The 23,252-nt window shown below is 47.0% G+C and overlaps 2 long non-coding RNA genes across 4 annotated transcripts; both read left to right on the plus strand.

The window, feature by feature from the left end:
* Positions 1–372: 372 nt before the first annotated feature.
* LOC135826558 (uncharacterized) lies at positions 373–13,645 on the plus strand. Of its 3 annotated transcripts, XR_010555325.1 has the most exons (6): positions 373–595; positions 2,690–2,871; positions 6,268–6,455; positions 10,859–10,991; positions 12,486–12,541; positions 12,693–13,645. It is a non-coding gene; the product is annotated as an uncharacterized LOC135826558 (long non-coding RNA). The 3 variants fall into 3 exon arrangements; XR_010555323.1 differs by lacking the exon at positions 12,486–12,541; XR_010555324.1 differs by lacking the exon at positions 12,486–12,541 and having other exon boundaries at positions 6,271–6,455.
* Positions 13,646–18,080: 4,435 nt separating this feature from the next.
* LOC135826559 (uncharacterized) lies at positions 18,081–22,667 on the plus strand. The gene is made up of 3 exons (XR_010555326.1): positions 18,081–19,143; positions 20,157–20,252; positions 21,774–22,667. It is a non-coding gene; the product is annotated as an uncharacterized LOC135826559 (long non-coding RNA).
* The last annotated feature ends 585 nt before the right edge of the window (positions 22,668–23,252 follow it).

Consider the following 23,252-nt stretch of genomic DNA (forward strand, 5'->3'; position numbering starts at 1 on the left):
TTGAAAAGACAGGCAGCTCAGTCTAGCTAGCTAGCTAGACATGCGGCGCGGCGGCGCTTCGCGATGCGTCATGCATGAGGTAATCACACGGAAAGTCGGGCCGCGCCGCCGCCGCGGCCGCGCGCGGCTAGACCCACGGCCACCGCTAGCGCTGACAGCTGCTGAGGGGCCCCGGCCATGCATGATCATGATGATCCACCGGACCACCGCTGCATGCACCACGGCACGGGGTCGACGGTCGGGGGGGTACCCCGGGTACCGGGTACGGCCACATCACGTGATAATGCAATGCACTACATCAAGAGTACATAGTCATAAACCTGTACTCTTGCTTATGTACTTGTACGACTGTACGTTGTAGGCTGTAGCAGCTGCCAGGCCAGGCTGCGCTGCAGATCTGCAGAGTGCAGTGCAGGGATTTGAAAAAGTGATATCTTTGCAAATTTGACTCCTGGGACATTTTCCACTCTCTCGGAACTCGCAGACGATTGCTCCATCTAGTCTTCAGATCACTATGTGTATCCTTCATTAGTTCAGCTGCCCCAATCTCCCATTTATCGGAAGTTGATTTCTTCTGACATTGCGGAATGACAAGGTAAATCCAAACTGTGCTACAATTTTAATCGACTTGGGGGTTCATAAAAAATGTGATTTACGGGTGGGTCATAAGGCCGCTTGTCACAGCAAACCAATGGTCTTATCATACTCCCGTATTACGTACTAGGTGGTAGGCGAAAGTTCTTGCTGAAATTCACTGATGTTGTACGTTGGTCATACTCGTGGAAATTACTTTTAGTCAGAAAAATTGCACTAATATTGCAGTTGAGCAGGGTGAACGAAACGTGATTTGTGGATGAGAAAGTCGGTATACACATGTCGATTCAGGTCGTCTTATTGATTACTAATAATAAGGCCACAAAATAGCAATGAATAAAACTAATTGTGCACTCATAACCATTGTATAAAACAATAATAATTATTATACCGTATTATCTCTAATATAAGCACAGTCTCCAATAATAGCATGTCTCCAATAATAGAACACCTTGGGGCGGCATTCAAAAAATAAAGTGCTCAGTCTCCATTATAAGCACACTGTGTAAATTCATTATCTGTATCGGCGAAAAAAACCCTGAAATGTGTGTGTCTGACATGAATTTTTTTGGCATGGCAACATGCCTCTGAAATGAGGTTGAAATAATAATGGAACAGTCTCCAATAAAGGAACGTCTCCATTAATAGCACGGGGCGGAGGTACATTGAAAAATAAAGGACCGTGCTTATGCAGTAGACTCGTACGCCCAAGAACGAGGCGCCCAAGAACGCCCCAGCCTGGATTTAAGAACGAACTCCAAGATTTAACTACAATGCAATCTTCTGAAAAGGAGAGAGAGAGAAAGAGACGTGATATTTGAGCGCCGGTTTGTTTTGCAAGCGGATTGCACCTTCATGATCTGTCCGAGTACATGAAAAACAAGTCCGCAACCACAAACCTTGTCGGGTCCTCGCGAAAACATCACCCAGTGCAACGCTACATACTACACGTGCATGTAAAGTGTACAACCGGTACATGTAGCGCAAAGTGCATTGTACATGAGCGTCATGTTGGACGCGTAAGAACGTAGCCTGGGGCGCTGAAAAATAAGATTTTTGCTAGGCTGGCCCTCTGAAACCGCGTTCTTGGGCGTACGAGTCTACTGTGTTCGAGATAATACGGTAAAATGAACGTGGCAGCTGTGTGTGCATGTACCGCTACCATTTTCACATTCAATGCATAAACTCACACTGCTGGTGTAATTGACGCTATGTGTAACCGCGAGCTGCTATTGTTTGATTGTTATTCTAGCTATATAACTGGTTGTTTTAGTGATTCTTACCATGTCACCGTGTTCCACTGATGATTGTCCCGAGAAAACATTCTGGATTTTTTTCATTTTATAATAATACGTAAAAAATCAGAGCTGCTGGGTTTCACTCTACGTGATTTATCCACGACTGCTAAACATGCGTTGTTGCTTTGGAGACGCGTTGGCTGCATGCGCCCACCGCATGCACCATGAACCGAAACCGCGTTTTCCATCTTATTTTGCACGTGGTGTACGGTGTGTGTACCTTGTGTTTCGCACGGCTTGAACGTTGCCATGGACAAATGCAGAAAATGCGAACAAATATTTCAAAAAGTCCTACGGATGACCCAACGTAGGAAAGAGCTTTCCTACGGAAATCCGTAGAGAGATTTACGTATGAAAGCTGCCCTCGCTCCCCGGCGCGTACAACATACGGATTTTCATACGTAATTACGTAGAGCGAAACCTCCCTAATACTGTATTTTCCCCATTAAATGTACACGTCTCCAATACTAGTGCGTCTCCAATTGTAGTACAGCCATGTTGAGTGTGGATCAGAAATATAAAAGGACACGTCTCTAATAATAATACAAGCCGGAATGATGTGATTTCAGGGGGTGTCGGAGGTTGGGCGGTTGAGCGGTTCAATAGCCAATTGTGTCATCTTTCCAAGGCTCCTTTCGACTCGAAGTTTCGAGTCTCTCTCCCCTCTCCCGAGGAGACCCACGTGACCAGTTTTGGCAGTGAGAAAGTACAAGAAGTATAACTGTGTGCGTGTGTGTATATGTGTGTGTGTGTGTGTGTGTGTGTGTGTGTGTGTGTGTCCCTGTGCCCTGCTGCAGAGCGCATTGTCTCGGCTGCGGTCGCTGCTGCAAGTCATCCCGTGGTTTCGACCTGCATAGCTGTGCTAATTTCCTGTCCAGGAAGTAGAACGGCGTTTCTGGATCCAATGCTGAACTCAGTGCTGTCGACCCCTGCACAGGGGACACGTGACCATTTGATGGCAGTGTTACCAAGGACCAAGGTGTGTGTGTGTGTGTGTGTGTGTGTGTGTGTGTGTGTGTGTGGTCGGCTCCACAATCCAGTGTGTCGTTACTATATAGCTATCATGGCTGAGGTTGTTGGTACGTCTGTTGGCCCTGGGTTCCCAGTACCCAGTTGCCGAGGCTGGTTGGTAAAATAACTCCAATTTCACTTCAAGGTGCCAGTGCATCTAGTGTCTGCTTTTATCAAAGCAGCGTGCTGTCTATACTGGTTACCCCAGCAAGTGTAGGGTGTGCATAGGTAACTGTCTTGGCCGTCCTATTCCGATGTACTCCGTGTGGTGTAGACCAGGTGTGCATTGGGGGGGGGGGGGGGGGGGGTCGATTCACATGGCTTCGCCAGTTGTGTGGATTAGACAGTTATCTGGCGCTTGTCTTGATCTGTTTCAATCAGAATCTGATCCGCTATCGTTGCTATAAAGAGAAAATCTGTGAGTGCACATCCAGTGCATTTGCAGATTTGCGTGCTTCTCTTGCGACTGGCGTATACATGGTACATGGTGTGTGTGTGTGTGTGTGTGTGTGTGTGTGTGTATGTGTGTGTGTGTGTGTGTGTGTGTGTGTGTGTGTGTGTGTGTGTGTGTGTGTGTGTGTGTGTGTGTGTGTGTGCATGCGTGTATGCGTGTGTGTGTATATAAAGCCACTTCATAGCTGTGTGGTGTAGACCAGGCTGAATAGTAGCGGTCAGTTCTTCAGCCTTGCTAGCTGTTGAATGGTGTAATCCCAGCACAAGTTGCTATGGCTTCTGCCGTATCATCGCGTCCGGCGATGGGCATAGAAAAAAAGGTGTACAGAAGGATTGACGGCAACACTCTTTCTTCTGTGCCTTTTCCTCACCTACTTACTGAGGCGTGGTGAGCCCATGGCTTAAGTCGGATCATTTCCAAGTCCACGCAGAGTTTGGGGATTTCAGGGGTGTCGACCATTGGGTGGTTCAATAGCCAATTGATCATCTTTCCAAGATTACTTTTGAATCTCTCTCCCCTCTCCTGGGGAGACCCACATGTCCATTGTTGGCAGTGAGCAAGTACAGGTGTGTATGTGTGCGTGTGTGTGTGTGTGCGTGCGTGCGTGTGTGCGCGTACATGTATGTGTGTGTGTGTGTGTGCACCCGTGTGTGTTTGTGTGTGAGTGCGCGCGTGTGTGTGTGCATTCATGTGTGTGTGTGTGTGTGTGTGTGTCCCATATGGTGCAGTGGCAGGGCGTGAAATAACGGTCGGACATCGAACAATTTCCGACCGTTTACGGTCAGTTTCCGGATGTTTTGTGCACATCCGGACAAAGTGTCCGCGCACTTTTTTGCAAAGTGCAAAAAGAAAAGGCACGTCCATCCTTTGTCTCGTAGTCATTAGTGATGTCGTCTGGCAAGAGAAAGCCAAGCACCGCTGATGCGGGTGCTCCTCTTGGAAAGAAGCCCAGAGGAGTCAAGACGACCACTTGTGACGAGTGGATCGCCGAGTATGATAGGGAGCTTTCGACTTCTGTTTGGCTGAGCTATGAGCGCAGTCCCTGAGATCGTAGCGTTGTCGAAAATTTGAAGTGTAAGATGTGTTCCCGTTTTGTTGATAAAATTCGCAGCAGCAAGAATTTTTCTGACTCCTTCGTCGTTGGCTCAAAGAAACTGAACACGTCAGCCTTCAAAGATCATGCTGCTTCTGAAATGCATTGCCGTGAGGTGGCATTGTTTGGCAAGGAGCAGTCAAGCGGAAACCCAATAGAGTATGCGCCAATCGCTCGAGCCTTGTGCAAACTTGACGACGCAGCAGCAGAAAATTTGCATGTCCGGACATGTCCGGCCATTTTTGCAACTGGCAGGACATTGTGTCAGAGCACATTTTAATCCTTAGCGCATGCCCTGCAGTGGTATGTGCAGCGATTTCCAATCGATAGGTTGCGGGTTCGATTCCCGACGATTATGGTCACACCCGTCTTTCTTCTCTTTCTCAGACTCTTCCTGACTTTTCTTTCATTCTCCTGGGTGGTTACCAACAGGCAGTGCATGCCGGAGTATGCATACCTACCTGCCAAGTATCCACGATTCCAGATTTTTTCAGGATTATCCCGCAATTTTGGATGAACTCCCGCGATCCCGAAATTCCTGTCGATTATCCCGAAATTCACTGTACAAGAAACAAGCTTGATATTGTACTTGGAGCACTTCGAATGACTTGTCACAGGCCAGTAGTTGTCCTTATTGATTCCGGACCGCCATAGCCTGCATGCAGTACCAGTGGTCCGCAATGGATCTACTAGTGCTCCTTCCTTGAGCAGTCTCTGAAAAACCTCCGTTTTTGAGCTTGAACATATGTAAGTGTGATCCGATGATCACCATCGATCATCTATTATAGAAATGTTGGTGCCATCAAAAGTTGAAAAAGGATATTTTTGGTAAAAAAAATTGACATATCCCGAGAAACCAAGGCAAATCCCGGGATTTTGCCATGGCGATCCAGAAAAAGCATTTTGCCATGGCGATCCAGAAAAAGCAGAAAAATCAGTACTCTCAGTACTTGGTAGGTATGAGTATGGGGTGTGATGTGTGTGCGGGAAAGAAGAAAAAGAAAAAGAAATGAAAAGACCAAAAATAGGGATTCACTGGCCACAAAAAGTCATTTCAAATAGCTGTATGGTGTAGACCGGGCTGAATAGTGACGGTCAATTCTTCAGCCTTGCAAGCTGTTGAATGATGCAATCGCAGCACAAGTTGCTATGGCTTCTGCCGTAGCATTGCTATCATCGCCTCCGGCGATGGGCGTCAAAAGGAAAGGTCAAAGGTGTGTGTTTGTGTGTGTGTGTGTGTGTGTTGATTGAAGCTTATATCAGATCCACACTGATTTAGCCACCCACACTAGTAGCAAGTACAAGTATTACCTTCACTGGGGGCAGGGGTAACTGCAGTTGGATCCCTGGACGGATACCCTGATGCCGTCAATCCTTTTTCTGCACCTTGTCCTCACCCACTTACTGAGGTGTGATGAGCCCATAAGTGGGATCATTTTCAAGTCCACCCAGAGTTTTGGGGATTTCAGGGGGTGTCGGCCGTTGAGCGGTTCAATAGCCAATTGAGTCATCTTTCCAAGATTCATTTTGAGTCTCTCTCCCCCGGGGAGACCCACATGACCAGTTTTGGCAGTGAGCAACAAGTACAAGTGTATGTGTGTGTGTGTGTGTGTGTGTGTGTGTGTGTGTGTGTGTGTGTGTGTGTGTGTGTGTGTGTGTGTGTGTGTGTGCGTGAGTGCATGTATGTGCATGTACATGTGTGTGTGCACGCGCGTGTGTGAGGAAACCGACAGGCTAGCGCCCATTAAATAGCTTTTAATTGTATTGTGGTTTGGACTGGTTTCATTTGTCCGTGTTCTTCCTTGTACTCAACACAGCAGCAGTTTGCACCCTTCCTTGTACTCAACACAGCAGCGGTTTGCACCCTTCCTGACCGAGGCCATCGTGAACATCTGGAGCTCCTGTCGCGAGCACGCCGAGTCTGACATGATGGTCTGGAATGATGTTCTGTGTTGTAAAAGTGGTGACCATGGTGACACAATGGATTAACTCTCACACCAACCAGGTTAGTGGTACATTGTTGGTGTGATGTTTCATGTTGGGAAATTATTACGCTAACCAAGCGGATGAGTTCCAGGTTTTTATATTAGTCTTTACACAGCCTTGGATTGTGGAAACATTTGATGTTCAGCTCACATGCACTAATTGTTACTTTTATTGCACAGCACAAGTCATTCCACCCAAGCTACGACCTCGCTGCAGCCGTCACATGCAAGATGTGTTGCTAGATTGTCGTTTGAAGTTCATGCATAATTTATGCAAGTGTCCCCACTCCCAAGCACTGACAGCTGTGTGCCCAAGCTCTTCATGATGGTGGTGGGGGGGGGGGGGGGGGATTGACTTTGATCCGGATAGATGACGTTTGGCTAATAATAATTTTTAAAAGAGATCGGAGGCGGATAATACTTTAAAAAACGAAGGTAAGTTTTGGGTCGCAAGAATCCACGCAAACACACATCCAGTCACAATAAGGCACTTGTCCAAAAAAAGTATCCGAACGTTTTCAGTCCCTTCTCATCAAGGATTTTACAGGGAATGGCTCAAGTTGGAAAGACTAAAACTTATATACTGTAAAGCCATATAATATAACGAAGTGATAACTCTAACGAGTTAACGAGGAGAAATCTGTCGTTAAAATAGAAATCGTTATATGGAAACCGATACATATACTGTCCCATTGAGCATTGAGAATGAGTGAGAATCGTTACCTTTGGTACAAGTAAACTAGTCAATTTTGGGAAATCGTTATATATGCGCCTCGTTAGAATAATGGCTTTTACAGTAGCGTAAAGATAATAGACACCCTTAGCAAAAAACGTTATGGTGTAACGGTATTATCGTAAGGGGGAAAATACCGTGATTTGGGTTCGACCTTTAGCAAGATGCACGCTATTTTTAGTACGCTGTTGCCACGAGAGTAGCTTTGATTTCGCGCGGTACAACCATTTTTGTCACCATATACGCGATACAAGGTGAAATGCGTACGGACTATGCAATATTTGGCCAAAACACGTACCGTTGGTCACAACGATAAATCAGCCCCCATAACGTTTATACGCTGCAGCTTCAAGGTACAAGTACCGTAAAAAATAGCGTTACCGTTGTTTGCTAAGGGTGTCTAATGAGATAACAACACTCGTGACAAGGTGGAAAAAATGTCAAGTTCAGAACGACACAAAACTCGAAGGAAAATTATAATAGTGACAACAGCATGGTGGTAGGGTCCAGAAACTGACCGTGGTTGGTCCCTGGGGGAGGGAGAAAGACCCAAGTGCCATCAGTATGTGTGGCACGTGTTGTGAGCTGCCTTTGGAGTGAAAAACTTGTCAGCGCCTTCTAGGTTCAGCCTGGTCCCATAGCTCAGTGGTTAGAGCATTGCTTATGAAAAGCAAGGTCCCGGGTTCGAGTCCTGGTGGGTCTCGCGATTTTTTCTCCTTTCAGGCAGTTCACTTCCCCAACTGATCCTTTGAATTTGAAGTTCTCCCAATTCTTTCAAAATTTATTCACTTTCTTTCACTTCTGGTAGGGTCCAGAAACTGACCGTGGTTGGTCCCCTGGGGGAGGGAGAAAGACCCAAGTGCCATCAGTATGTGTGGCACCAAGAGTACATAAACCAGAGTGTGCAACTGTGCATATCAGATCTGAAACAGCGCAGTTCGTGCACTACGTCACCCTGGTGAGGTCAGCCAAGCCACGACTTCCGTACAGCTCAAATTTTCGTGTTTCACAGACCGGAAATCAACCAAGTTTACATGATTTTAGTGGTCTTGTTTTAGGATTTCGGTGTTTTGTGTGACTGCGTATGCTGCGTACATCCGCTGACAAGTAAATTCACCAGGCTATCCGTTTCAAAAAACCGAAATCAGGACAAACTCAGTGACCTGCACCACCGTGACTGGTTACACAACCTTTCACCGTACCTGTGGCTTACCATGCCGTCAGAAATGACGTACTGCACGAATTACGCTCCCACAGGAACCATCCCAAGTTGCACACTCTGGTTTATGTACTCTTGGTGGCACGTGTTGTGAGCTGCCTTTGGAGTGAAAAATTTGTCAGCGCCTTCTAGGTTCAGCCTGGTCCCATAGCTCAGTGGTTAGAGCATTGCTCATGACAAGCAAGGTCCCTGGTTCGAGTCCTGGTGGGTCTGGCGATTTATTCTCTTTTCAGGCAGTTCACTTCCCCAACTGATCCTTTGAATTTGAAGTTCTCCCAATCCTTCCAAAATAATAAAAATAATAATTAATAAGGCCATTTTCGTAATAAGTATTCGCATGCAACGACGCAAATCCACATAATTCAGTAGACACTTCCTTTCTATCAAACGTTTTCTTTCCCTTCTCTTCAGGATACAGGGAATGTTGTAAATTTGAAAAACACATAACTATATAGAGAATGAAAGAAAGAAAAAAGTCAACACTTCAACATAGGTGTTAAAATGATTAAGGTGTTAAAAACTCAAAAACAAACAGCTGCAAGTTGTAGACAAACACGTTGAACACATCAGAAAACACTTGTCACACTTTCACGAGGTGTGACACCAAACAACTGCAACGATAACACATTCTCCTTCTGTACACATAGTTCTGGATCTAGTTTACGAATATACAGAGCTTCTAACACAGCAAGATGTAACTTAGACCTTCCACGAGTCAAAATCGAAAAGATATCATCACTATACAACTTACAACAACTAGCACTGCCCGACAAATGACGCTTGATGGACGATGTCCGATCACTTAGCTCTGTCACCTTCGACGCCTGCCGTTGTTCTCTTCCGTTAGGCTTGTTTGGTTGGTTGCTCCGGTCCTCCGTTTTTTCGAGCCTGTTGCTTCTTTTGGTGATCGGTGTGTCTGGCGATTTTGTCCATCTACCATCGATCGCACCAAAATGACAACCTGCTCCGGAGAAGTGAAGGACTCAACTGACGAACGGGCATGCGCAGAGTGATCAGATTCAGCGGGCAATACACTGAAAGTTATTGCGGGCAATGCACGAAAATTCCTGCCCGCTGAGCAAGAGCGCTCATTGGCTGCAGTACAGGCAACCCTCACGTGACATGCAATAAGGATTTTACCCCGCCGTGCTGCGACCCACATCTAGTTGGGAACTCGTGGCCTGGCACGAGGGAAGCATGGATGCAGTGAATGGGATTTCGGTCTTTGACCACTTTGGTTGTGGGTCTGATCTACTCACCTCCCACCGCTTTAGGAGCTGCATCTGCGCCTTGATCTTTGAGGGTGGTGGTGTCCCAGCGGATGCGGAAAATTCAGTCTCCAGCCGAGTCTCACGCGAACCGCGAATCTTTCTTTCTTTCATACAGCTCTAGCATAAGGTAAGCTTTCCAACGGCCAAAGAGAGTTGGAAAGCTTGTGTCTTTGTGGGTAACTTGAACATTCGGGCTCATGGGATTTCCGCGCAACTTTTTGCTTCAGCAAAAATGTTGTGCTTGACCGCATTCCTGTCACTTCGCAGTGGCTTTTCGTTGGTGCAGTTTGTATCCCACCATCCCATCCCTGACTTCTGGGTGTGTGTGTTTATCGATGTATCTTATTGGCTTTCTTATTGGTCATGTGGCTGTGGCAGTTACGACTGCTTTTTCTTTTTTAGATAAAAAACGTAGAGGTGGTGTGTGCGTCCTGGGCCCTTGTATGGTTACATACAGCTTCAGATTGTATGGCTAGTGACAAGGGAGTTGAGTCTGCATGGGAAGAATACAGTGATTGAACTGAAGCTGGATGATGATGTGTGGTGAGTGTGTGGGGGTTTCGAGATGCCATTCTGGGGGCAGGGATGTCGGTCCTTTAGCTTAGACGGGTGTTGTTACATTCATTGTAACATTTTGTCGTTTTCTGTGTGTTTTGCTGTCCGGCTAGCAGCAGTATCTTGTGCTTATTTTTTCTTGTCTGTATGCACACAATTGTTCAAGGAAAAAATTGGGAAGAAGATATAAGAAAGGTTTGCTCCCCACACCGGAGCTCGCGCTATTCCGCCGACTTTACTTGACACTTGACTGACTCACGACTGCCATCCAGAGCACACGAGAAGTCCATCGAACCTTCAACTCGGCAAACCTGCAAGAAAGCACCACTCCCTGCTCAATACACAGTGTTTCGGGGAATTCACCCCTCATCAGTTGAGCTTGAGTAGGCTGAGGAAGATTGTGCCTGAAGAGCACCACTTATATAGTGCTCTCCAGGCACAAACATCACCAGGGATACAAACTTACAGAGACGCTCCGCTTCCAGCGCGACAAGATATAATATCAATAAATAAAGCCATTGCCGAGCCACCGTGCTCACAGCAGAGACTTTTGTGTGTGTTATTGTTGCGAAAGTGGAGCACAAAGACTGTCTGAACCTAAACTGTTGTCTGCCTTGTCCCGTATCCGTATGTTTGACAATGTAGATGACCTAGTGGACTTGATCATGTTGGCGCAGCAGTCTAGCGTGTCACAGGCAAGCACCAGCATTCTCTGCTCCGCTACTGCAAGTGTTGAAATGCATGACCTCTTTGAAACAAGCACAACACATCGATTTTGGTAGGTAGACCCATTTGTTTTCATATGTGCGTGCATGTGTGTGTGTGTGTGTGTGTGTGTGTGTGTGTGTGTGTGTGTGTGTGTGTGTGTGTGTGTGTGTGTGTGTGTGTGTGTGTGTGCGAAGTGTGTGTCCCATATGGTGCAGTGGTATGTGCAGCGATTTCCAATCGATAGATTGCGGGTTCGATTCCCGACGATTATGGTCACACACGTCTTTCTTCTCTTTCTCAGACTCTTCCTGACTTTTCTTTCATTCTCCTGGGTGGTTACCAACAGCCAGTGCATGCCGGAGTATGTGGTGTGATGTGTGTGCGGGAAAAAAATGAAAAGACCAAAAATAGGGATTCACTGGCCAGAAAATGTCACTCCAAATAGCTGTATGGTGTAGACCAGGCTGAATAGTGACGGTCAATTCTTCAGCCTTGCAAGCTGTTGAATGGTGAAATCCCAGCACAAGTTGCTATGGCTTCTGCCGTAGCATTGCTATCATCGCCTCCGGCGATGGGCGTCAAAGGTCAAGGTGTGTGCATGCGCGTGTGTGTGTGTGTGTGTGTGTGTGTGTGTGCATGTGTGTGCTTGCGTGTGTCCTTGTGTGTGTCCTTGTGTTTGTGTGTGTGTGGGGGGGGGGTGGGGTGGGGGGGGGGGGCGTGTGTGTGTGTATGTGTGTGTGTATGTGTGTGTATGTGTGCGTGTGTGTATGTGTGTGTGTGTGCGCGTGCGTGCGTGTGTGTGTCTGAGTACATGTACACAGGTACAAATTTCAGAGCTGCCAACCAACTGGGTCTGTTTTGCGTACGGCAACTTCTGATTTTCTGTATTTTGCAGTGTTTTTTTTTGCGTACTGCCAATGCACTGGCGTGTGCATTGTTTGTATTGTTTGTATTGTTTGTATTGTGCTTTTTGACGCTCACATGCTTGTCGGTGGCTGGCTTTGCTAGTGCTAAACATGTGGGACTTGTACAACAACATTATTTTTGTGCTACATGTAGTCGAAGCACGGCATGTACTCGCTTTGGCACGGGGATATTCATCGCTCAGCTTTTCGCTTGCCATACCTCTACATTAGGGGTGAAACAATTATACCGAGTACTCGAGTACTCGCTCGGTTTTTTCAAAAATAATCGTACTCGGAATAAATCAGAGTACTCGTTCATACATGGTACATGCATTTACTACAGAAATCTGCAGTTTCAGGGCAGCAGTCGGCAGATCGTGATGTGGAGACTGTGTGGTGAACATTTGTTCACGAGTAGAGAGAGCCCAAGTGACCCACCAACCAATATACCCGAGAAAATGACTGCTACTCGGCTCAATCCGGGTTGTATAATGTTATTTTAAAGCCCTTGGTGTGCAATTTTTAGGAGATGGAAAATACTCGAATATTCGATCGGAGAAAATCAGAGTACTCGAACTCGGGATCTCAGTGCCAACTTTCACCCCTACTCTACATACAGTTGATGGATCCTCTTCAATTTTCCGTATCATTTTGCTCAGTTCCGTTGCGCAGACGAAGGAGTGATTATCCATACAAATGCGGAAAGATACGTAAGGTGGGCAGCACTAGAATCTGTCTGTGTGCTTGCGTTAACTCTCATGCTCTCCTTTTCTCCCGTGTGCTCTCTCGTTGCCTGTCTGGCACTCGTCACAGTCTGTTCTAGTCACACCATTGTCTTTTTTCTTCACGTCATGTTTTCTCCACAGGTTGCTGATATGATCATCTCCTGCTGCTGCTCATCTCTCCTTCAAGGGCTGTCAACACTGATATGATCATCTCCTGCTGCTCATCTCTCCTTCAAGGGCTGTCAACACTGGTATGATCATCTCCTGCTGCTCATCTCTCCTTCAAGGGCTGTCAACACTGATATGATCATCTCCTGCTGCTCATCTCTCCTTCAAGGGCTGTCAACACTGGTATGATCATCTCCTGCTGTTGCTCATCTCTCCTTCAAGGGCTGTCAACACTGATATGATCATCTCCTGCTGCTCATCTCTCCTTCAAGGGCTGTCAACACTGGTATGATCATCTCCTGCTGCTCATCTCTCCTTCAAGGGCTGTCAACACTGGTATGATCATCTCCTGCTGCTCATCTCTCCTTCAAGGGCTGTCAACACTGATAGCACTGCCACCACTGCTACCCCGCTCGCCCCTACTTCTGTACTAGCAGTAGCAGCGCTAGTCATTAAGACTTCATCACCATGATCTAATCTGCACCAGCAGCCTCCTCTTGATAGCTTACTCAACAACATGCTGCACCAGCAGCCTCCTCTTGATAGCTTACTCAACAACATGCTGCTCACATCCGGCGGTGACGAGCAGTTTATTATTATTTATTAATATTATTATTTGTGTCTGGACTGGACCAGGTCGCCGCATTCTGGCTGTAGCGAATTGGTGGATTGGCTGTGAATGTCTGCCCAGTTCCTTGACAGCACTGGTCTGGCCACCGTTGTTCCGGCTATGTCTGCATTTCTGAAGACGGTGAATGCTCTGGCCTGCTCTGATCTCTTTTTGGATGGTCTTGGCTAGTCTTGGCTGGTCTTGGCTGGTCTTGGCTGATCTTGGCTGTTTTCAAAACTATTATTATTGCTATTGCATGTGATCAACCTATTTCTTGATTCAATGGGCACTTGTTTCTAGCATGTCTTGACTTCAAGTTACCGTATTTTTCCGGTTGTAAGTCGACCTTTTACGACTAAAAATAGAAGGAGAAAGGGTGGGGGTCGACTTACAACCGGGATTCGACTTATAACCGGGAACTATCAGAATCTTACAAAAAATGACTTGCCCTGCATGCATGAGTGCACCATGTGTACACATGTTTGCCAGTTTATTGGCCTTTTTCAAGGATTGGGACGTTATACCCTCCAATAAGGAATGTTTACATGATTTGTTGAGGTGTTAATGCATGTTAGTAGCAGGGAGTGGTTGGTAGTGCTTCGTTGGGTGAAAACTTTAAAACGCAGAAATGAGACCTCCGGATACGGGGGTCGACCTATAACCGGGGTCGACTTACAACCGGTAAAATACGGTATCCAGTCGGATAGCATTGTGCTACTAGTCTATCTTTACCATTGTTTGAAGTTGCAGGCACATACTAGTAGCCATTGAGGTTGGGGATGCTTGTCAGCTTCTTTCAGATATCGGCCGTGTCTGATAATACATGTGCACAATAATACCCTTGACTGGCCTGCGTTGATTTCGATGTTATCGCCCCTTGAATGGACTAACGTTATGCTTTCATTTCGATGTTATGTTCCTTTGCTTCCATGGTATGTTTGCATGTGTGTTTGCATGTGTGTTTGTGTGTGTGTGTGTGTGTGTGTGTGTGTGTGTGTGTGTGTGTGTGTGTGTGTGTGTGTGTGTGTGTGTGTGTGTGTGTGAATGTGCCAACGCCAGTTTTCGCCATCCGGTTTCAAGCGGCACAAATGCAGCCGTGGCAGTCGCCCTACTTGTAAACAGAGGGAAACCTTCGAATATGAGTGCCGGCTCTGCAAAAAACGTTTTCGGCTTCAACGAGATCTCAACCGGCATGTGGCTCGTCAGCATTGACTCTCTTACCCTGACTCTGGCTCCCTGTCACAAGGGAGTGACGTGGCCCTATGGGGCAGGCATGCTATAGTAGTAGTAGTAGTAGTAGTAGTAGTAGTGTGTGTGTGTGTGTGTGTGTGTGTGTGTGTGTGTGTGTGTGTGTGTGTGTGTGTGTGTGTGTGTGTGTGTGTGTGTGTGTGTGTGTGTGTGTAAAATAGGGATTCACTGGCCAGAAGAAAAGCCACTTCAATCAGCTGTGTGGTGGATACCAAGCTAGAAAATAGTGGCGGTCAATTCATCAGCCTTGCAAGCTGTTGAATGGTGTAATCCCAGCACAAGTTGCTATGTCTAACATAGCTGTTCGCTATCATCGCTTCTGTGATGGGCATGTCTGAGGTGTGTGTGTGTGTGTGTGTGTGTGTGCGTGCGTGCGTGCGTGCGTGTGTGTGGCGGGGGATAATTAAAAAGGCAGGGAAGGGCTTGGGCTGTTTCTTTAGTTTCCTTGACAACGAGAACGCCTTGATAAATCTTCAGAGCTGGGTAAGTGTTTGGACTCCATGGCTGAGACTGCTATTGGCTCACTTGTACAAGAATGGTACTGGCTTATGTTGCCTCTTGCACTTGCACGTCTCCACATATGCTACCACTTTGATAGATTTTTGTAATTGTTTGCGTGGGTCATGGGTCTGGTGAAATAAGTACTTCAAGTATGGGTATGTGCATGGTTTTATCGCTGCTTGTTTTTACGTACATGGGCAAAATGATGTAAGGTTGTGTGTGTGTGTGTGTGTGTGTGTGTGTGTGTGTGTGTGTGTGTGTGCACACGCGTGTGTGTGTGTGTGTGTGTGTGTGTGTGTGATTTATATGCTATGCATTCCTGTATCTTGCCTATAGGTTTGACTCTATCAAAGTGCTTGCGTGTGTTTCAACACCTGCTGGACACTTGGTGGACAAGAAACACTTAGCAACACCTGGTGGACAAGAAACACTTAGAAGAGAAAGAGGTGCGAGTAATTGTTATTGTATTGCAGCATTCACTCAGGATACTGCTTGGTCTATGCCCAAAGTTTGGCTTGGTTGCTGGTTGGAATGCGCATCCAGGAATAAGGATATAAGGATATAAGGATATAAGGATGTAAGGATATAAGGATATAAGGATATAAGGATGTGCTAGAGCTGTTCGCCAGTTACATGTTAGTTGTAGAACGAGTCAGTACCGTCAGTCAGTACCGTCAGTACCGTCAGTACTGTCAGTACTGTCAGTCAGTACCGTCAGTCAGTACCGTCAGTACCGTCAGTCAGTGTCGTGCAATGTTATCGCATGAGCTGATTTTTTTAGTAACTGGTGGTGTTAGTGGACATTATGGCGTAACTTGTAGTTCCGTGGTCTTTTTTATTTCTATAAATTAATTATAACGAAGTGCTAATTCTAACGAGTTAACAAGGAGAAATCTGTTGTTAAAATAGAAATTGTTATACAGAAATCGATACAATACTGTTGCTATTGAGAGTTGAGAATGAGTGAGAATCGTTACCTTTGGTACACATAAACCAGTCAATTTTAGGAAATCGTTATATGCGCCCCGTTAGAATAATGGCTTTTACAGTATGTCATTCGGTCATTTTTCTAAAGTATTTCCTTTTTTGCTGCTGGTGTGCTCACCCGCGCATGTGTGTGCTCACCCGCGCATGTGTGTGCGCACACATGTGTGTGCGTGTGTGTGTGTGTGTGTGTGTGTGTGTGTGTGTGTGTGTGTGTGTGTGTGCGTGTGTGTGTGTGTGTGTGTTGTATTTGAAGTATACATACCTGTTAACCATGGACTACTTCTGGCTAGATTAACTCTTGTGTAATCATGGTGCTAGTGAAGCTTGTATCAGATCCACTCTGATTTAGCCACCCACACTAGTAGCACGTATTACCTTCACTGGGGGCAGGGGTAACTGCAGTTGGATCCCGGGACGGATACCCTGATGCCGTCAATCCTTTTTCTGCACCTTGTCCTCGCCCACTTAGGCTGTGTTTACATGAGGCGTTTCAACCCGGGTTGAGTTCGACCCGGGTCAGATTTCAATCCGCCATGTGCACAAAATGAATGGCGCGTTTTCATGACGCATTGCGCTTGACCCGGGTTGAAATTTCGCCCCGGGTTGATTTCAACCCTCCCCCTCCCCTCCCCCTCCCCCCAAGGGGAGGGTTGAAATCAACCCGGGTCAAGAAAATCGTACAAACGTACTTCTGTGCGTATCTCGCGCCAGGTTTGAACAGCACTGCACATGCAAATTTTGCGCGAACGGATTCACGTGACCATACAGGACTCTGAAAGTGGAATTTTGGCGGCATATCAGTATTTGGCCCGGGTCAACTGTCTTCATGTAAACGCTCACCTATTTTGTCTATCGTACAGACTTTCAACCCGGGCTGAACTCGACCCGGGTTGAAATTTCTCATGTAAACACAGCCTTACTGAGGTGTGGTGAGCCCATAAGTGGGATCATTTTCAAGTCCACCCAAAGTGTTGGGGATTTCAGGGGGTGTCGGCCGTTGGGTGGTTCAGTAGCCAATTGAGTCATCTTTCCAAGATTCCTTTTGAGTCTCCCCCCCCCCCCTCTCCCGGGGAGACCCACGTGACCAGTTTTGGCAGTGAGCAAGTACAAGTGTGTGTGCGTGTGTGTGTGTGTGTGACAAGTTCCAATTGCAATGTCAGAATTGCCAGAGACGTCTCAAAAGGTGAAACGACTTATCCCGTCACCAACGCTCATGTCTCCTCTCGTCTCCGTCTCGCTCAACGAGAAACACGTGACCTACATGGCAGTGTATACCAGGACCAGGTGTGTGTGTGTGTGCGTGTGTGTGTGTGTGTGTGTGTGTGTGTGTGTGTGTGTGTGTGTGCCTTTTTCTGCACGTTGTCCTCACCCACTTATTGAGGTGTGGTGAGCCCTTAAGTGGGATCATCCAATTGAGTCATCTTTCCAAGATTCCTTTTGAGCCTCTCTCCCCTCTCCCGGGGAGACCCACGTGACCAGTTTTGGCAAGAAGCAACAAGTACTAGTACAGTCTGTATCGGCTATAGAGTGACCGGATATAAGAATATATCGGCTACAGTGATATTGGTACGAAATATCAAAAGCAAAACGTATTTTGGCCAGTACAAATATCACTATAACCAATATTATCGGATGTAATGATGGCAACAAAGAATCAAAACATGCATAACATGCAACACACTATATTATTATCAGCTGTAGTGATAACTAATTACTTTATCAAATTCAAAGGTCCTATTTTGTTTAACTTTCTTCATGTTGCTTATTTTTATAGTGATACACGTACATGTACATGTACATAACAGAATTTTTTTATGGAAATGCGGACACTGTCAACTATGCAGCATGCTCATTTGTCAAAACGCCATGCTGGAAGTATTTCCTTGCCTTTCATGTGTCGATCGAAAAAATAAAGAAAAATCGATGGTATCGCATATAGTGATGCATCGGTTATAGTGATAAATCACGGAAATCAAAAGGGTACGCTATAGCCGATACAGACTGTACAAGTGTGTGTGTGTGCATGCCTCATCCCATATGGTGCAGTGGTATGTGCAGCGATTTCCAATCAAGAGGTTGCGGGTTCGATTCCCGACGATTATGGTCACACACGTCTTTCTTCTCTTTCTCGGACTCCTCCGGACTTTTCTTTCATTCTCCTGGGTGGCTACCAACAGCCAGTGCATGCCGAAGTATGTGGTGTGGTGTGTGTGCGGGATAAAAATTAAAAAAGGCCAAAACGTAGGGGTTCACTGGCCATAAAAAGCCACTTCATAGCCGTGTGGTGTAGACCAGGCTGAATAGTGGCGGTCAATTCTTCAGCCTTGCAAGCTGTTGAATGTTGCAATCCAAGCGCAAGTTGCTATGTCTTCTGCAGTAGCATCGCTATCATTGCCTCCGGCGATGGGCTTCACAGTCAAATGGTGTGTGCGTGTGTGTGTGCGTGTATCGTTGGTTCCGGAGCCACAGTGGCTTGGCTGTGCACCGTTGCTATGCTTCTAGCTCCTGCCCAGCACCGATTGCGTCAGCTGCTGCTGCTGCCACCGTTGATACTGCCGCTCAAAGTTGCTGCAGTGCTTACTGCAGCATCTGCAATCGTTGTTTCCGCTCAGCCCAGGGACGCAGCCAACGTCGCTGTTCAAGGCACTGCCACCGTCCAACGGCTAGAGAACGGGACAAGTTCCAGCATATTTGTATCTGCTCTCGCCGGTTCCGACTAGTCTCGCATCTGGAGCGCCATCAGGTGACGTGCTCCTTCTCTCTCTCTCTGCTGCCCCTCCGCGGCCCACGTGACCCTAGTGGTAGTGGCTCTACAGGGCAGGTGGATGTGTGTGTGTGTGTGCATGCGTATGTATTTGTGTGCATTATTTCACATCATTCACTGTATTTGATGGTGTCATACTTTCAGATTGGTGTCATGGCCATGATTCCGTCAAAGGAGGCTCGGGAGCTCATGTATCGCATGCCCAGGGCTCACTTTGTTCCTCTGCGGGCAAGTTGAGCGTCTCAGCTTCCTTGGACCAAGACCATTCGACTCAGCACCCGGAAGACTACAACTGGTGACAAATTGATCTTAAGGTATACTTGCCCTTTAAATGACATTTCTATTCAGCTGGTACTGTTGATTGTGATTTTATAATTATTGTCCCTCTCGCCGCCTGTTTGGAATGCACTTTATTCCCTCAAAATCCCTGAAATTCCCTCGAGCGTTGAATTTAATGAGAAGTGTCCCTGGAGCATTTTACTAGCATCCAATTCTATCCCTTGATACCCTCCAGAGTATACATTTGGAGAAACTTGGTTTGTGAGATGAAGGCTTCGTCTGGACGTAACTTCGCATGCTCCGGACTCTTGAGTACTTCTTCCCTCACGGTTTACGTTAAAAATTAATTGTGAAGACTTGTTTAGAAGATCTTTTCCAAGCACTGCACCGTTGCCTGGCTCGCTTGTACCAGGCAAGAGTGCAGTGCTTGTGTTCTGTGTGCTCCCTTGTACCAGGCAAGAGTGCAGTGCTTGTGTGCTGTGTGCTCATTTGTGCCAGGCAAGTGTGTCATGTGCTGCTGTGTGACGTGTGCAGAATTGACAAATATAGCCCAGAATTCTGAGCACATTTTGTTTTGTGCTATTTCTTTCCATTGAGTTGTTTAAAAAAAGAGGTTGGTGCGACTTCGGCGATAACTGGGGAATTGTGTGTTGCTCCCTACATGGGAGCTCGCGCTTTTCCTGCCGACTTGAATTCTCACTTGACTGACTCACGACTGGCATCCAGAGCACAAGAGAATCCCATCGAACCGTCCACTCGACAAACCTGCAAGAAAGCACCACTCCCTGCTCAATACACAGTGTTTCGGGGAATTCACCCCTCATCAGTTGAGCTTGAGTAGGCTGAGGAAGATTATGCCTGAAGAGCACCACTTATAATATAGTGTTCTCCAAGCAAAAACATCACCAGGGATACAAACTTACAGGGACGCTCCGTTTCCAGCGTGACAACACCTCATGAACTCCAGATAGCAGCGTGAGTCAGTGTCGCTGAGTTGTTTTAGAGGATATTCTGGTGTGTCTGTGTGTGTGTGTTTGTATTGTTGTAGGAGGTACACCGTACACCGGACCATGCTATCCAGGACATTCTTTTCTCTGATAATAAAGAGCATTTGAGACAGCCATGCTTGCAGTTTGCCATCAAGGTATGTACTCAAAAGCGCTGCATTAACACACACATATATGTATGTGTGTGTGTGTGTGTGTGTTTGTGTGTGTGTGTGTGTGTGTGTGTGTGTGTGCAAGTTAGCTTGGTTGGTGGATGCACACATGTCTGATAACGGTTTGGGTCCGTTGCCATCAGGCCCATCGGATTGAAGGCATATTGTTATACCTGTCATCTTTGTTGGCTTCAGGGTCTATTCCGACTACCGTATTTTCCAGAGTATAATCCCCATTCCCATTTCTTGCAACCAAATACAGACATCTACCCTATTTACCACCGGTAATTTGATCATCGGAGTATAAGCTGCAACCCCCTTTTTGGGGGGTGAATTGTGAATGTTCAAAGTGCGGCTTATACTCCGGAGAATATGGGACAGGTAGACTCCCTCTTATTCGTATACGGTATAGTTCCAACATTCCGTGTAATTCGAACTTTTTCGTCGTACCGATCTTCTGCAAGTCGCTTCAAGTCAAATTCGAATGAGTTATTCAAAGTATGGAAAGTGGGCCGGCTGGATAATTTGAACTCAGTCCTCGTACAGAACTGAGCTGTTTACTATTGACTACATTGGCTATGTCCTTCCAACGCTTATTTCAAAGTGAGATTGAGTTGCTATACTTGTAATTCAAAGTTGCTGCCGCTGTCGCCACCAGCACAGCCGCTGCTGCTACTGCTGTTGTCGCCACCAGCACAGCCGCTGCTGCTACTGCTGCTGTCACCACCAGCGCAGCTGCTGCTACTGCTGCTGTCGCCACCAGCACAGCCGCTGCTGCTACTGCTGCTACTGCCATATTCTTTAATGTTTGGTCGCGAGGCACACATGCCTCTTGATATTTTGTGTCCTCCGCCTGCCGACTCACTTCCGGAAACGCACGAATCATTTGCAAGAGAGCATGTTTCGAAGCTGCGCTTTTCCTACGATTTGGTTCGACAGCATCTCGATTCTAGTCAACGTTGCTCTAAGGCCCGTCACGATAGAAAAGTCTCGTGCAGGTCCGTTGAATGTTGGTGAACATGTTTGGCTACATCGACATCCGCTGCCCCAAGTGTCGCCTAAATTCTTTAAGTATTGGTCGGGACCATGGGAAATTGTACGGACGCCGACTGACGTAACGTATGCGATCGGACCTCGCTTTGAAAGTCTTGTCCGCCATTAACCGTGCACAGTCCATCGAAATTGCCTTTGGAAATGTTTGATCCAAGTGGGACGTGCAACGCGCACACCACTTGCTGCGCCTACACGCCCACCGCTTGCTGCGCCTACACACACATACAATACTCGGTCTCGCGCTTTAGTTTAAGTTCATGCTCTTCGAACATACGTGTCCTTCATTGGCCGTGTTTTTTTGTTTTTTTCTCTTTCTCTGTCGGTGTTCCCGTGTCTTGGTTTTCGTGTGTGTGCTCTGCGTGCTTTGTTTGTTCTCGTCCTGGGTGTTGTGTTTCATTCCTCATCCACCTAGCAAACATGTCTCTCTCTCTCTCTCTCTCTCTCTCTCTCTAGACGAGCACATGGCCGCTGCCCTGCTGATTCCGCTACCGCCCTGCTCGCCGCCCTCGTCGCCTCCTCCTCTGCCCCAATCACCGCCACCCCATCCAAACTGTGCGATGTTAGAGCCGTGGGATGTTTCCCCATGGGGTCGCCGCCACAATTTGCCGACTGGGTGCGACAAGCGCCATCGCCGCCGTCGCCTCGGACGTCGGTGCTTCCGCCAGCACCACCGGCGCCCGGAATCATCAGGCCCTCGCGCCTGGATGCCGCGCGTCGACAACTCGACTTGGCACCACGCCCTCCCTCGACGGAGGAACTGGTCCCGGCAATCCGCCAACGCCTCACCATCCGAACGTATCAACCACCGCGACGACACAATACATGCAACCTCCGACAACTACGACCACGCCCGCAACCACGAGTCCACGACCATGACCACGACCGATACGCCCTACTCGACACCGCAACATATCTCTGGAAGGATGGCAAAGGGGGATTGCGCAACATATCTCAAGCACACTAGCACTAGCAGGACAATATCCAAATCCATGTATCTCCATGACCGCTTTGTGTCCTCTGTTCATTTGAACTATTCACACTGACTTACTGCAGGAGAACCATGATACCCGCGCATCATGTTATAATGATCTGCAAACCAAGATCAATCCAGTACACATTGTGTCTACTCCCCCTCCCATCTACAAAAGCTGCAGTTCATATCAGCTGGCATCTTTAAAATTGTCATTTCGCATTTTTCTCTCCATTATCACCTGCTGCAACTATGCCTGACCACTCTGCTTTCCTGCCATGGATAGGTATAAACGATTGCCAGTGGATTGAGCTTTGGTGGCAACGTTTCCCTGGTCCAGGGCCTGTGGGTGACAGATAGAACCAAGTTACGCCGGACCACTCTTCCACAGATCTCACACAGAGCGGTGATGAGTAAGAGCTCTCGGCGGTGTTGCACTGTATGAAGACGACGTGCTGATTTTGAACTTTAAAATCATTATAGGGGCGGCAAATATCATAACACGGATTATGTGGACGAGGTATCGGTGAGATACATGGAGAGGTGAAAGTAGTTGAGAAGGTTTGCACTTGAATTTCGAGTGATTCCCACACTTGGTTGAGGTTTAGTGGCAGTGTTTCTCTACATGAGAACGGAAGAGTGACGATGCTGAGGCGAAGAAAAAAAACGATATCCCACCACAAAACACACGCCACCACACAGAAAAACCTGCATAAGTAATGCGATCGTGTTGGAGTGAAGTGAGCTGAGCTCTAATTTGTCATTCTGTTGTTTTTGCTTTGACAGGCTTGCTACCATTTGCTCGTCAAAAATTACAAATGAAGTTGGTTGCTCCAACGAGTTCGTAAAAATTACTAAGTCCGAGAATTTGCCAACTCCCTATGGTGTAAATACGGAAAAGACGCAAGAAATTGCCTCCGAGTGTCAGTGGTGGCAATTGGTGCGGGCAAAGGCTAGAAGGA

This window comes from Sycon ciliatum, chromosome 10 (genome assembly GCF_964019385.1).
Source record: "Sycon ciliatum chromosome 10, ocSycCili1.1, whole genome shotgun sequence".
Classification (NCBI taxonomy): Eukaryota; Metazoa; Porifera; class Calcarea; order Leucosolenida; family Sycettidae; genus Sycon; species Sycon ciliatum.